General features: G+C 35.3%; 1 long non-coding RNA gene across 2 annotated transcripts in view; it reads right to left on the bottom strand.

Moving 5' to 3' along the window:
• LOC144305119 (uncharacterized) overlaps window positions 1-16,266 on the bottom strand; it is a 55,040-nt gene extending 38,774 nt beyond the window's left edge. The window contains exons 1-3 of one of the 2 annotated variants that reach the window (XR_013372134.1): window positions 16,025-16,266; window positions 4,588-4,669; window positions 1,446-1,650 (exon numbers count right to left, since the gene is read on the bottom strand). This is a non-coding gene — a long non-coding RNA (uncharacterized LOC144305119). Of the gene's footprint in view, window positions 1-1,445; window positions 1,651-4,587; window positions 4,670-16,024 lie in introns of those variants that run through there. The other variant, XR_013372133.1, reaches the window with a different exon arrangement.
• Window positions 16,267-16,795: the final 529 nt, after the last annotated feature.

The following is a 16,795-nucleotide window of genomic DNA, read 5'->3' as shown; positions in this document are numbered from 1 at the left end:
GAAAAGGACTCAGCATGAGAAAGGAGCAGAGAATAGCTATGCAGTAGCTGGTGCTTTACCAATGCATTTATTCTTTTTTCTTTTCCACTGTAGAATTTGCCCTTTTTTAAAAAATAAAATGGTGTATTATCATTTTCAGATAAGTAAACTATGTATCTGTATGTATAAATATATATATGTACATATATTGGTATATAAACATATATTCAGTTAATACCTTTTAAAGTACATGAATTGAACTTAGAATATTTTTTTTCTTGGGAGTGAAAATTCTTTTCTTCCAGATGCCCATTTTAATGAAAGAATATATTAAATATGCTTTTTTTTAAAGAATGAAGGCCTTTGTTATGTAACACTATGTTCTAGACTTAAGAGACATAATAAGGACTTCCAGAAAGCTCCCACTGAAGTGCTTTAATAAGTATCTCACATATGTATGTATATATACTACTAGTTGACCTGATATAGAAGCAGAGAGAACCAGGACTACCTCTGTGAGTTTGAAATAAAGTTTCTTCCCATTTAGAAACAATGACAATTTATCTATCAATGTCTGATGATCTCAAAATGACCACACATTTGCTTTTTTTTTCTTCTTTGGGTACATTAAAATAATTATTTTTATAACTAGAAGTTGTTTATTAAGATCGTTACTTACTATAATTATTATTTTACTTTAATTAGTTTTATAATAAGCCTGATTTTATTCCTTTAGGTGTCCTTTTATATATTCCTTAACATTATTTTATAAATTAGAGGTTTTGTCTAGTTTAGGGAAATACTTTTTTTTTTTTAATTCCTAGGCAATTTTGGAATAGCAATGTGGCAAAAATAAGTTCTTTGGCTCCTGGTTTGAAGGGAGTAAAGAGGCATTTTACATAGGCTTAAAGAAAACTTGATATTTTTCTATTAGCAAATAATATTACTGTGAAAATTTTGATTAATACCTGAATCCGTATATTAAATTTTCTAACTGCTGTTTTCTGGGATATTTCTAAGAATCATCTTTCTTTGTTTCTAGGAACAATCAATTTCTCTTGCACTCAAAAAAGAAACTCAGATAAAAAATATAGAATTATTAATATATTTTAACAGAGCAAAAACAAATGTGATTTGTTTGGGCAACTTTGAATTAGAATAGGATATTTTTGTAAACAGTACTTATTTAATATATCCATATATAATATATCAAAACATTTACATTGTTAAAATATGTGCTGATGCAACTTTAACATTCGCACTGCAGTAAATTAAATCCATGTACTTGTAAACATAGCTTGGATTTTGAATATTTAAATAAAATATTCTTCCAGTCTTTCAAATTTTATAGTGAGCTTTTTATTTGGTGAGATGGAATAAAGGTGAAAGTTGTAAAGCATAGAAATAGGTAAACTTGTACCACTGGACTCAAATACTGACCTCGGCCAGTGCCTATGACTGACTGTACACATGAGTTCCTCCAACTTCCTAGCCCTCTGTTACACAGACATAGCAAATACCCTGAATTTTGTATTTATCAGTGCTTTAATGAAAAAGAAAACACATTTGCCAGGGTGCCAGATTATCATCTTATATTACCGCATTGACTTATCTTCTCATATGTTGTCCATCTCATCAGAAAGAAACCAAGATCTGTGTTTCTTGACACAACTGTGAAGAGCATTTTGGGTTAGACTTTGATATTGAGAAACATGTTTTTATTTATTTATTTATTTATTTATTTATTTATTTATTTATTTAGATTTTATTTATTTATTCATGAGAGACCAAGAGAGAGAGAGGCAGAGACCCAGGCAGAGGGAGAGGCAGGCTCCATGCAGGGAGCCCCATGTGGCACTGGATCCTAGGACCCTGGGTTCACGCCCTGAGCCAAAGGCAAATGCTCAACCACTGAGCCACGCAGGAGTTCCAGAAACATGTAATATTTAGAAGGCAGAGTCCAAAGAGGAGGCTTTTTAACTGCATATATGTATTTTAATATAAATCATCCATTTGATATATGCCTACCAGCCAGTAAGAATACTAAGGATTTTCCTGAGATTTTATAGCCTCCTGATATTCTGAAGTCAGTGCAATCTTCCCCATTCTTTGCTTACTCCTCTCTTCGGGGGATTCTGTGAGCTTTTAATTCCCTGTATTAATCTCTTTCTGCCTCCTATAAATAGAGATGTTTCTGTGCTTCTGTCTGAACCTCAATGATAAACAATGTATATATGAATCCAAAACAAAGCGTAGTTTTTCTTTTATTTTTTTGAGACTTATCTCAAATATCTAAGTCTAAATTATCCTGTGTGGCTTGCTTTTTATTAACCCAACATTAAATGTCTATGATGTTTTATGCAGATGTGGATCTTTAATATTTAATTTTTAAGATCACCCTTGCATTAGTATAGCACTATTTCTTACCCACTCTTTATGTTGATAAACTTTTGAGTTGCTTTCATTTTCATTTTTCCTTTTTGTTTTTGTTTGTTTGGTAATACAAGCAAGATGGCCAGGTACATTCTTTTTTTTTTTTTTTTTTTTAAAGAAACCCTCGTAGACATGGATCAGGAGACTTCTTAAGAACATACCTGACCGAGTAAAATACAATGGAATATTACTCGGCCCGGTACGTTCTTATGAAGTCTCCTGATCCATGTCTACGAGGGTTTCTTTAGGGTACATACACAGAAATTAAATTTAGTAAGTGGGAGAACCAGTATTTTAAATTTTAAGCCGTGATACTATATGATTTTCAGAATTGATGCCAATGCAGGTATACCAGAAGTACCCATCTCTCAGCTATTTGCCCAGGCATTGATGTCTTACCATTTATTGACAATCTAATGGATTTAAACTGGTATCCTATGTAGTCTTAGTTTGCACTTCTCTAATTTTTGATGAGGTTGAATACTTTGTCTATTGTTACTTCCAATGTTATTGTTTATTTTTTAAGATTTTAATTATTTACTCACGAGAGAGGGGGGGGGCAGAGACACAGGCAGAGGGAGAAGCAGGCTCCATGCAGGGAGCCTGACGTGGGACTGGATCCCAGGACCGCAGGGTCACCCCTGGGCAGAAGGTAGGTGCTCAACCACTGAGGCACCCTGGTGCTCCCTTATTTTACTTTTTTGTAAGCTATTTGTTGACATGACTTTGTCAAATTCTATTGACAAATAGAATAGAATTATTAGAATTATTACTTTTTTTTTTTTTTTTTTAATTCTCACCCCTTCCTTATTCTCCTTTCTCTAAATAAACCAAGTGCTTGGTGGAGACGTTGAGCCAGGGAGGGGACAGGACAGCAGAGCAGAGGGGACAGAGGAGCAGGCCAGGGGGCCATCCAAGACCTGCCAGCGATGCACGCGGAGGGGTGGGGGGTGTGGAGAGAGAAGGTGAGATTGCCCCCCCTCTCCCCACCCCCCCGCCCATGGATGCCCAGCCTTTCACACCACCGGCCAGCAGTGGGGGACCCGGGGTCCCAGTACATGCGGAAGGGGCAGCTGTCAGGACTTCCAGAAGCTTCTGGTCCCCTCAGCCATGCTGCCTCACAGCTTTCCAGGCTTCTGCTTTCTCGCCCCCCTGCTCTCCCAGGCCCCCCGACCCTGTGCCATTAGCAAAGGGAGCAGCAGACCCTGCTATTATTTTTCTATTACATATGAATTTGTTGGAGTTTCTTATAGTCTTAGCATATAGTCTCATTGAAAATGCATCTATTTCAAATTATTTCTTCCATTTTATAGTCTCTATTTTCACTTCCTTTTTGATATCCCTTGAATACAAGAAATTTTTACATGTTAGCTTTTTATATTTCAAGAAAATTTCTAATTCCATAGACATAAAATATTAAGAATACCTCTATTCTTATGAAAGTTTTAGATTTTGATCTTCATTTCTTTGGTATTATGCAGACCTTCTCATCTCTCTTCTATATCTTTTGATCTCACCTTAATATTTTTAATCTCTTTATTTCTCTGTGGTTCATTCCAGATATCTGATTCTCTCATCGGTTATTTAATAGTCTTATTTTAATCTTATCAGCTAGTTTTTGTTTTCCACAATTTTGTCATTCATTTCTAGAGGTATTATGTTTGGATTCAAATCATCCTTATTATTTTTAATGACATATTGTTACTCCATTACTTATATTTCTTCTTCTATTTCTTCAAACATATTTAACATACTTATTCAATATTGTAAATTAAAATTTCAGATATCTAAAATCCTTAGTGATCTAAATATTTTCTGTATTTTTCTCTGACTCTCACTCATGCTGGCCTTTTTGCTTGTTTTATTTTGTTGAATTTAATCTCTGAATATTCTGAGGGTCTAAACTGGGAAATCTTAACCCCAAATAGGAAGGATTTAAAATATCATTTAAGTAGGGACCAAACTGTGCTACTGCGTTGAGAGAAATCTGGTTCTTTTCTCAGTGCTAGACTTACTTTAGAAAATTCAAATTTAGTTTCTCTTACTTGTGATGTTTTCAAAGTGTCAATCTCTTGATCCCACGGAACTGAAAACATTTGTTTCAAGAGTTTCATTATTCGTGGTGCCTCTACTCTTTTTTCTCTTCCCCATCTTTTCCCCTTTCTTCTTTCTTACCTTTTTTCTCTTTGTTCTCTCCATCCTTTCCTTCTTTCCTTCCTTTCTTCCTTTATGAAGGGCTTTGATCTCTACTGTGAATCTAGCAATGCAACAAAATAATGTTTATTTCAGTTTATCCAGGAGCTATTCATATTAGAGTCATCTTCAGAAGGTCTTTTTCCACCATACTGCTAGGAATACAATTTCTCAGTTGCTTTATGATAAAAATATGATATTGCTTTTATTTCAACTTTACATATCAAACAGAAAATACATAAAACTAAATTTACATTATTAATGTAAATTAATATTTCATATTAATTTTAGTTAGTATTAATATTTAATATTTAAATAGTATTAACATTTAGTAAAACTACTAAATTTACATTATTAATGATAATATTATTAAGATTTCTGTATGTAAACACTCAGCTAGCAATTGAATGTGGGAGGATAATGATTAATAACTGGTTCTGTTCCCTATCTTTCAGGGAGATAATGTATAAGAAATTGATTCTCTGCTTTCTCTTTGAAACAATAATTCAAGAAATTATTACGAATTTACCTATACTAGGTCCAACATGGCTGATAATCTGGCCAAGATTTATACATCGGACCAGACACCTACATCTCCCAGATAGGTTTTAACTAGTTGGTATTACTAAGTTACAGCTGTACTGGAGGATGAAAGCTAGGACATACTCTAAAGTGTTGCAAGTCTGGCTAGTTACATACTCCTGAGAGAAAAGTTGAAGTCAACTACAGTGATGACTGCTTTTCTGATTTGAAGTTATTTCACACCTCAGTATCACATGCAGTGACCTTACAGGCAATACAGAATAACTGAGTCAGGAGAATTTGTGCTTGGAAGTTAGGACTTTCCTATTCTATTCATGCTATTGCTATACACGCTGTGCTGTTTCCTATCTTATATCTTCACAATGTCCATCAACAGATGAATGAATAAAGAAGATGTGATATATATATATATCACTATATATATATATATATATCACTATATATATATATATATATTGGACTATTACTCAGCCATCACAAAGAATTAAGTCTTGCCATTTACAAGGACATGGATGGAGCTAGAGTATATTATGCTAAATGAAATAAGTCAGTCAGAGAAAGACAAATAACATAATTTCACTCATATGTGGAATTTAAGAAAGAGCAGATGAGAATATGGGAAGGGGGAAAGGAAGAAAAGGAGGGAGGAAAACAAACCATATGAGACTTTTAACGATAGAGAACAAATTGAGGGTTAATGGAGGAAAATAGGAGGGGGGTGAGCTGGATGGGTGATGGGTGTTAAGTAGGGCACTTGTTATGATGAGCACTGGGTGTTGTATGAAAGCAATGAATCATTAAATTCTACTCCAAAAACCAATATTGCACTGTATGCTAACTTTTTAAAATGTAAATTAAAAATAATTTTAATTAAAATTAAAATTGGAAAACAGTCTTCACAAAAGCTAAGGAAATTTGGAGCTGGGTGAAATTGAATGTAGACAGTGAAGTTGTTAATCCGAATCATGACTAATGGTGCTAATAGAGCAGACTGGGCATCAGGCATGTATTAGCTAATTTTAAATACCAACGACCAAATGGCATTAAAATCTATATTAATCAAACTTGTATGAGGAAACTAAAGATCACAAAAATCAATTAACTTAACTTTAGATTAAGTGCTTAGAATAGAACAAGTTGGCATTTAAAGAAAGTTTTCTTTTTCTTTATTCAGAAGTTATAAGATTTTCTTAGTACAGTTGACAGGTAATATTACATTAGTTTCAGGCGCACAATATAGTAATTCAACAACTCTATAGATTATGCTATGTTTACCATAAGTGTAGCATCATCTGTTACCATACAATTCTCTAATGGGATCATTGAATTTCTAAGAATTTCAAGGAAATGATTTTAGGATAACTATTCTTTCTGTTGTGTCAGATAAAGACCAAAATATTGGAAATATTCCACACATTTGACTAAAGCAAAATAAAATACTTGATATAAATTGATACCATAGAAGCTATCTAATTTGGGTACAAGAAAGTTAAAAGAAATGAATAATTAAAAACAATAAAACTAAATAGAACTTAAAAAAATTCATCAGGTTAAGTACCAGCACCAGATATTAATACTTGATATATCACTACAATAATTACGAGTGTAGCAAAGGAAAAGATGATATGGCAAATGATTAAAAGCAGGATCATATATTAAACTACCAAAGAGATCCATACATAGAAAGTAATTACTGGCAGAGCTTGACTCGCAACCTGGAAAAAGACAAATTCTTCATTTAATGATTTTTAAAGTTTTTGGAAAAAATAGTGAGACATGAGGCTTAAACCAAACCACATGGAAAAATAAATCCAGAGGCAAAGGGAAAAAAGTTAAACTATTTTGAATATATATCTGTGCTTATGGATATATGATATATGATACAAATATTTCTTTAAAAATATGAAAAATGCACTGACTATAAGTGGAGATTTTTATAAATTCAACTATAATTACTTACATATGTTTGTCATGTGGCATTATGAAGAAAGTAAAAATCTAACCTTCAGAGTAGAGGTTTACAGCATATATAATATAGTAAAAGCTATCTAAGCTACCTAAGCATGCCTATTTAAAGAACACTAAAAATTGTTTTGAAAAGATGGAAAAATAAAATAGAAACAAAGAAAAACAGTTTCATAATGTTTTTTGAAAATATATGTAAGCAAACATATTTCACAAGAGAGGAAACACAAATGGCCATAAGCGTACAAATATAGGCACAGCTTTCTTAGTAAGGAAGTAGTACAAATTGAAAATACAATAAAAAATATTTAACTCTATTAGTGTAGCAATAAAAAAATTCACCAGTATTAACTATTAAAGGACCTATGAATTAATCAGAATTCTTATAGATTTTTAGTGAGTCTATAAATATACACACACAATAAAAAATGTAGTACAGTTGAAAAAGCTCTGACTCAATGACCAAGCCAATTCACTCCCAGATCTATGCCTGAGAGCAGTGATACTCAAAGTGTTTGGCTGCGACACAAAGACAAAAATGTGCTTTCTTGGTGACACAAACACAACTAAAATAAAGTTTAATAAGTAAGTAAACCTTACTACTGACATTTCATTCTCATATTTTCTGTCCTATGTTTTAAGACCATTAAATTGATTTCATAATCCACAAATTACCCACAACGTCAATGCTGTAAAACATTTCCCAAGAGATTATTACATCTTTAAAAAATCTTAACTGCACTGTTTTGTTTGTTTTGTTAAGTAGGCTCCACACCCGGCATGGAGCTCAACATGGGGCTTGAACTCATGATCCTGAGATGAAGACCTGAGCTGAGATCAAGAATCAGATGCTTATCCAACTGAACCATCTAGATGCCCCTGGTAAGCTCTAGTTTTAAATATTGGGCAGTTAAACTAAGTGTCTCACCATATTATATCATAATTTTTATATTTTAGATTAATGAAGTTATTACCATCTTTTGATTCTTCGCCCATTTAATTTTTTTTTCCTTGACAATTTAATTCTTGAGTTAGTTAAAAGTTACAGGACTCCTGAAATTATTAAAATAGACAAATTGTGAGAAAGATGAGATAATGCATTTGAATAGCTTACACATTACTGTTTCTTAATATTATCACATATAGTCTACAGAAATTTATGCTAATTAAATGTTTCCATATTTATGTCACTTGATTTGTCTATTATATTATTATATATGTGCATGTAGACTGTTCTCAGGGCCACAAAGAACACTCATAGTCAATCATTTTACAGATTACCTAAAGGCTTTCCAGAAATCCAGAAATCCATAAAATTTGGTCTGTGAGATTGGGGTAATATAACATTTAGGATATATGGTGTACATGAAATCACTTTGGGCACCTTTGGGTAAATTCTAGTGGGATAGGAAGCCATCTATGAAAAAAGCTGAAAATTACATATAGTGAGAGGTCTATATGACAGCTGATTAGGAAAGACATACTAGATATATTAAAATGAAGTAAAAAACAAAATAATGTCTTCAAATATGAGTATGCTTTACATAACAGAGCAACAGGAATTTATTAATCTAACTATGAATAGATATTTTTCCAACAATACTCAGTATTAACAAGGTCAATTTTAATTGTTAATAAAATCTCAAGCTCTGAAAGCTTTTATGTTTGGGAAAATCTGAGGAATTTTCTAAAGTTCATCTCTAATAAAACCCAATATTGTTAATAGCTACCTTATTTTTGAGAAAATTTAAAAACAATGGATTATTAAATTTGAGGAACTATGTATCCCTCGGGCATTAAAATATATCACAAAATTATAGGAGTGCACTGTATAATTTTAAGGAATGTGAAAACAAGAGGAACACTAGAAATAAAATATATAGGCCGGTTTTCTATTGTGTGTAACCAAATGCAATCATATCTGATAGTTAACTCATAGTAAGAATCTCTTGGTTATTTGAAAACATATTAGATTGAAAAAAAAACAACAAAAAACTTTTGTGCCTTCCAGGAAAACGCAGGTGCTCATTGTCCTGCCAATCTTCTACATATGTTGATCTGCTTAATGGAATAATGCAGTATTGTCTGCCAACAACCAGAAATTGGTTTTGGCATAATTCAAGCCTTTCTTATAGTTCTTGTTGTAAATGACAAATTTGGTTAATTCTTAAGTAACTTCCAGGTCATAAATACATAAAGAAATTCCTAATCTGTTGTAGAAATAGGGCATAATTCAAGTAATTTTCAAGGTTCTGGCAAGTGATTTAAATAAGTAAACAACGAAGATTTTTTTCCAGCATTGCAATGTCACTTGAGAATGTAATTTTACTCCACATCTGAAAAATCACTTAATTTCTTTCACGATCCCAGCAATTGTTTGTAATTTTTCTGTATTTATATGTCTGAAAATCATCCTGATTTTTTTTTCATCTTTTTTTTTTTTAAAGATTTTATTTATTCATGATAGTCACAGAGAGAGAGAGAGAGAGAGAGGCAGAGACACAGGCAGAGGGAGAAGCAGGCTCCATGCACCGGGAGCCCGATGTGGGACCCGATTCCGGGTCTCCAGGATCGCGCCCTGGGCCAAAGGCAGGCGCCAAACCGCAGCGCCACCCAGGGATCCCTTTTTTTTTCATCTTAAGCTTTCTATCCCATTAGTGACACACCTTAGGATGTCTTTGGTATTTTAATATTCTTTTAATTTTCAAATTTTAAACACTTGTATATAAAACTAAAGTTATTTTCAATTTTAAGTTAACTTTTAAAATGTGAAATACACAATTTTCTCTAAAATATTGGGTTTTTCTTTCTGACCTTTTCATATGTCATTGTGGGATTCTTTTTTCGGAGAGAAAACATTAGTTAATCTTATTTTAGATAATAATAGGCATCCCATTTCTCAATTTTAGATATCAATACACTTATATCTTTATATCTATGTGCAAACTTTGCCTACTTTTAATCTGTGTAAAAACTGGTTATTTCAAGAAACCAGGTCCCACGGTAAGTTAGAAACAATAACAAAAGCTAATTTCACCATGTAGACCCAGAAAATGAAATGAGATTTAATCATTGATTTAAAAATTATGATAGATATACATGATGGTAACTATGTTATTAAACCTTTATAAAAGGAAAATGGGGGTACTCTGCTGGCTCAGTCAGTTAAGCATCTATCTCTTGATCTTAGCTCAGGTCTTGATCTGAGGGCCAGGAATTCAAGCCCTCTGTTGGACTCCATGGGTGCGGTAGAGCCTACTTAAAAAAAAAAATTAAAATTTAAAAATAAAGAAAAATGAAGTGACATTAATGAGTGATAATTTGAAAATAAGGCTTTATCTTTATTCAAGTTTGCAAAATAATGCAGGAGCTTGTAAAGCATGGCTGTAGATGCTTCCCATATGGAAAATATAATGTATGGTATTGATCATGTATAAAATTAAGAAATGTGAAAGTACTTAACGATTTAAGAACTAAAATATTTTTCACTATTACTTTTCTATTCTCATCAAAATATTTAATTAGTGATGAATAATCTCAGTGTGATATAAATGGACATAAATTACTGATTTATTTCTGGCTTGTGTTAGACTCAGTTTTAAAATACAGACAAAGGGCAGCCCAGGTGGCTCAGTGGTTTAGCACCGCCTTCAGCCCAGGGCATGATCCTGGAGACCCGGGATTAAGTCCCTCGTCGGGCTCCCTGCATGGAGCCTGCTTCTCCCTCTGCCTGTCTCTCTCTTTCTCTTTCTTTCTCTCTCTCTCTCATAAATAAATGAAATCTTAAAAAAAATAAAATACAGACAAAAATGAATATAATGTACTGAACTGCTTTATAAACTTATAAATAAATCTGCCACTTGATGTGATTCTAGCAATAATGACTTGGGATATATCTGTGGATGAAAACCACAGATAACCAGCGGTGGACTGGAGTTGGCAGATCCTAGTTTATAAGAACATCTTATTAATTATTTAGGATGTTTGTGAGGCAGTCATTGACTCCAATTGGCCATGGTGGGAATATTTACACTATGAAAATCATGCAAACAATTCACAGCAGGCCTTATTTTTTCTTAAGAGCCATTTTACCGCTACGCCATTGCAATTATCCCTTTTCTAGAGTAGAGAAGCAGACAATAAACAATATGCAAAATAAGTAGGGGTACCATAGAGCATGTTAAATGGGATAAGAGGTAAGGTCACCAAAAATAAAGGATAGAAGTGGCATTTTACTCCAGGTTAGCACTTTACTGTATAAAATAGGTTAGTCAGTGTAAGTCTCATCAAAGAAAAACATGAAGTTTTTTAGGGAGTTAGCCATATAAACATCTGGAAAAAAGTGTTCTGGGCACAGAGAAAAGGAAAAAAAAACTTGGTTTGAGATATTGCCTGGTACATGTGAGGAATAACAAATAAATTATACACTGGAGAAGAGTGAGGAGGGTAGAGTGGGAGAAAAAGCAATCAGAGAGGTAACAAGGTCAGATCAAGTCATCTTCAGAAGCCAGAAAAAGGTTTTGACTTTTCTCTCTCTTTTTATATTTTTTCCTTTTTTCTTTTCTTTTCTTTTCTTTTCTTTTCTTTTCTTTTCTTTTCTTTTCTTTTCTTTTCTTTTCTTTTCTTTTTTTTTTTAGAGAGGGAGACAGCGAGAGGAAGGAGGGAGGGACAGAGACAATCTTTAGCAGGCTCTATGCCCAGTGTGACTTTTCCTTCTTAATAGAATAGAAAACCTGCAGGGTTTCAAACAGAGTGACAGGATCTGATATGTTTTTAAAGATAACTCTAGGTTCTATGATGAATGGAAATTAGTATGTAGGAGACACGTGGATGAAACTAGAAGAGCAGCACATTAGGATATAGCCCGTTAATCAACATGAAAGAGGAGAGTAGCTTCATGAGAAAAGATAGCTGCTTACATAGAGTAGGAACAAGTAGACATGATAAGATGTCCTTGGATTCTAGATACATCTTAGAACTAGGATTCACTTAGCCAAAGAGGAGTTAGTGGTGGTAATTGCACATGCCTTCATCACTATTAACTTAAGGTGGATATTCTGAAAAATTAAACTTCCATCATGACTAGTGAGTTGCCTTTGGTGAAAAATTTTCAAATACGTAATTGATTATGGTCATTCTGATCTCGGCATCTCACTTTCCTGGCAGGCTTAATTTTGGAATTTTATAATAAAAAAATAGCTTAACTATTTCCCCAAATACTTCTGAATAGTTAGGAACATCATTTTGACTTTGAGCTAATTCAGTTTTATTACATTTCTGTTATCATATGCCATGAGAGGGTCTTATTCATCCAGAGTGTCACTAGCGCAGTAATTAACATACCACCAACCCGAGGCTATTAAAATCCATTTTGCTTCACACTGGATATTTGTGTATTATTCATCCTAAGAGTCAACATGTTTTTGTTTTTTTTTTTTTTTTTTTTCACTAAGGAATTGAGGTGGTATGGGATTTCTAATTTACTTGAAACTAAGACCTATTTTCTTTCAAGTCCCTGACTCTACTAATAGAAATCTACTTTAGGGCACATTTCAAGGTACATTAGACACCATCAACTTTATTCACACAATGGTTCCATTGTTGAAATATTAAATGACACCCCCCCCACCAGAGCACAGCATCTAGTCACTTGTGGAAATTAGCAGTTAGCAGAAATCTTTCCTAAAGATGTAACAAATGAACCGTGTCTGAATTAAAGAATTATTATTTCACACATAAAATGTTAGTTCAACCTTCAGAGGACTTTTGTATTCAGGTAGTAACTTGGCGTACATACTGGAGAAAAACTGAACTCTATAAACATAACTGATAAAAGGAATCATCTTAAGGCACCTTTATCAAACAACAGTTCTATATGGTGACCTATGATATTTGGCTATAATTTGCTTGATGATACCTTGATGGCATATCATAATTACATATCATATGAAAGCTATAACAATGATGTGTTTTAAAATAAATTTTAAGTGTCATGAAAATAATAAATATACAAATTCAAACATTTTTTTCTTGAGATTTGTATTTGAAATGAGGTATAATTAGCACAGGACTTTTATTTAGGTTTTTATTTAAATTCCAGTTAACATACAGTGTAATAATAGTTTGAAGTGTACGATATAGTGATTCAACACTTCCATACAACACCCAGTGTTCATCACAAGTGCCCTCCTTAATCCCCATCACCTATTTAACTCATCCCCCTATCCACCTCCCCTTTGGTAACCATCAGTATATTCTCTGTGGTTAGGAGTCTATTTCTCTCCTTCTTTTTCCTCTATTCATTTGTTTTATTTCTTAAATTCTATGTATGAGTGTAATCATATGGTATTTATCTTTCTCTGATTGACTTACAGAACTTTAGTTTTAGAAACATCACAAAGAGTGTGATATATATGTGTATATATATATATATATATATATATATATGAGATCACTACAACTGAAAGAGATTTTAGATGTCACTTCAAAACTCTCACCTAAAGAATATGGTGACTAACACCAAATGGGGTGATACACTGTTAGCCAGGACCATAAGCCAGATAGTAATGGAATTCAGTTCATTTTTCCTGAGTCCATATTCTGTGCCACTTGAGCCATGCCATCGTGTATGACTTCTGGACTTCACTATCATTTCCAAATTTGTTTGAGACATCACATAAAAGTTTTCTATTCTGTGGTTCAACATCAAACTATTGTTTGATATTGATGAAAATGTTAAGAATTTCAATAAACCATTTCTAATAAGCAGAGTAATAATCTTGAAAAATTTTAATAATTCCAAGTAAAATACAAGGTTGGGGACTGTATTATATGGGTTAATAAATATATTTTGAGTTATTCCTTTGTATAATTACCTACTTTACAAGTGACGAATTATGTTATATATAAAGTAATTCTTTTAAAAAGGATTTTTTTTAGCGCACCTCCCCCTGCAAAGGATTCTTAAATCTAATAGCAATGGCCTTAGTAAAGTGAATATCTAGGGATATTTGAACAAGTTAAATTGCTTACATAACATCATAAATCAAAAAGAAAAAATATAATTCAGATACAAACTTGTCAGAGTGTATGAAGTTTGTTGAACTGGACAATTAAGTATATATTCTATGAATATCATAAAAAGCGACAAGCTAGGGGGTGTTTACTAAAGGCCATGTACAACAAGCCCGCAGCTAATATCCTACTCAACAGTAACCTGGAAGCTTTTCCTTTAAGATCAGGAATAAGATGAGGATGCCCACTCTTGCTACTTTTACTCAACATTGTATTGGAAGTCTCAGGTAGAGCAATTAGGCAAGGAAACTAAATTAAAAGGAATATGATAAAAAAAGAAATTGTCACTATGTCAGATGACATGATAATATACACAGAAATCTCTAAAGATTCTACCAAAAACCTGTTAAAACTAATAAATTCAGTAACGTTGCAGGATACAAAATCAATATACAAAAGTTTATTGTGTTTTGATACAATAATAATGAGGTATTAGAAAGAGAAATTCAGATGACAACCCCATTTACAACTGCACGAGAAAAAAATAAAATATCTAGAACTAAATTTAACTAAGAAGGTGAATGACCTGCACACTGAGAACTATGTCATTGATGTAAGAAATTGAAGAAGACACAACTCAATGGATAGATATTTTGTGCTTGTGGATTAGAAGAATTAATACTATTAAAATGTTCATAGTACCCAGAGCAATGTATAGATTCAATGCAATTCCTATACAAAAATCTAATGGTGTTTTCACAAATTAATACAAATAATCCTAGAATTTGTATGGAATCATAAGAGACCTTGAATAGCATAGCAGTCCTGAAAGAGAAGAATAAAGCTGGGGACATTATACATTTAAATGTCTTTAGATTCCACATATAAGTGTGATCATATGGTATTTGTCTTTCTCTGTCTTAATTATTTTACTTAGTGTAATGCCCTCAGGTCAGTCCCTGTTGTCTCAAATGGCAAGACTTTATTTAAAAGTAGAAACAAAAAACCTCAAACTTGTCAATACAGAGAACAGATTTGTGATTGTGGGGTCAGGGGTAGAGAATGAGAGAAGGGGGTTAAAAAGTGCAAATTCCTGGCAGTAAAGTAAATAGGTCAGTGGGGTGTCATGTACAGCAGAGGGGTACAGTGAATAGTACTGTATTGGATATTTGAAAGTTTCTAAGGGAGTAAACCTTAAAAGTTTTCATGACAAGGAAAAAAAATTAAAATTATGTACAGTGGTGGATTTTAACCAGACTTATTTTGATCCTTTCACAAAATATACAAATATCGAATCATTATGTTGTATACCCGGCAGTAATATAAAGTTCTATTTCAATTATATCTATATTTTTTTAAAGATTATTTATTTATTTATTTATTTATTTATTTATTTATTTATTTATTTATTTATTTATGATAGAGAGAGAGAGACCCAGGCAGAGCCGACCTGGGACTCGACCCCGGGTCCCCAGGATCGCGCCCTGGGCTAAAGGCAGGCACCAAACCGCTGAGCCACCCAGGGATCCCCTATATCTACATTTTTTTAAAAATTGGCTGAAGTATGAATTCCTACAGTCTTTGATTATGTTTTAATCTGTAACACGACTAGGAAGACAGAGAAAGCCCACGTTTCGGAGCCCTTGGAGCCCTGAGGCACGGATGAGCCCCCGCCCTAAACGCCCAGATTTCGTGTGGAGAGAACACAGCGTCCGCCGCCGTCAAACAGAGGGATCGAGATGGAGTGGCCGGAAGCCTCCTCAAAAACAGAACGAAAAACCGAAAGAGCGAGTTTGGTGTTGGTGTCGAGTCACCTCGCTGTTCCCAATCCCGCCCCGGTTGGTTTTCCAATAATTAGAAGCGAAACGTTAGAGCCTGTCAGTGCGGGTTGACTCACGTCCCGGAGGCAGCTGCCCGCGGCTCAGGCCTTTGGGGAGCGTCACACACCCGAGGTCACTAACAACTCGAGGTAGCGACTATAATCCTTGTCTGTCCCCGCGTCGCTGGCCGTCGCCCGTCCAGGTGGAGCCCGCCGGTCTCCCGGGGCCCGGGGTGGGGGCGGGGGGGCTGCAAGGGGGCGACCCGGGCGCCCGGAACCCCGCAGGCCGCAGGATGGCAGGCCGTGCCCCTGGCCGGCGCCCGCATGTGGGGCCCGCAGGTGGTGCCCGCAGGTGGGGTCCGCACGTGGTGCCCGCATGTGGGGTCCGCACGTGGTGCCCGCAGGTGGGGTCCGCACGTGGTGCCCGCAGGTGGGGTCCGCACGTGGTGCCCGCACGTGGGGCCCGCACGTGGTGCCCGCAGGTGGGGCCCGCACGTGGTGCCCGCAGGTGGGGCCCGCACGTGGTGCCCGCAGGTGGGGCCCGCACGTGGTGCCCGCATGTGGGGCCCGCAGGTGGTGCCCGCAGGTGGGGCCCGCACGTGGTGCCCGCAGGTGGGGCCCGCACGTGGTGCCCGCAGGTGGGGCCCGCAGGTGGTACCCGCAGGTGGGGTCCGCAGGTGGTGCCCGCAGGTGGGGTCCGCACGTGGTGTCCGCAGGTGGGGTCCGCACGTGGTGTCCGCATGTGGGGCCCGCACGTGGTGCCCGCAGGTGGGGTCCGCACGTGGTGTCCGCAGGTGGGGCCCGCACGTGGTGCCCGCAGGTGGGGTGACCGCACGTGGTGCCCGCACG

Source organism: Canis aureus, chromosome 35 (genome assembly GCF_053574225.1).
Source record: "Canis aureus isolate CA01 chromosome 35, VMU_Caureus_v.1.0, whole genome shotgun sequence".
Lineage (NCBI taxonomy): Eukaryota > Metazoa > Chordata > Mammalia > Carnivora > Canidae > Canis > Canis aureus.
This window is presented reverse-complemented; position numbering and strand designations above follow the sequence as displayed.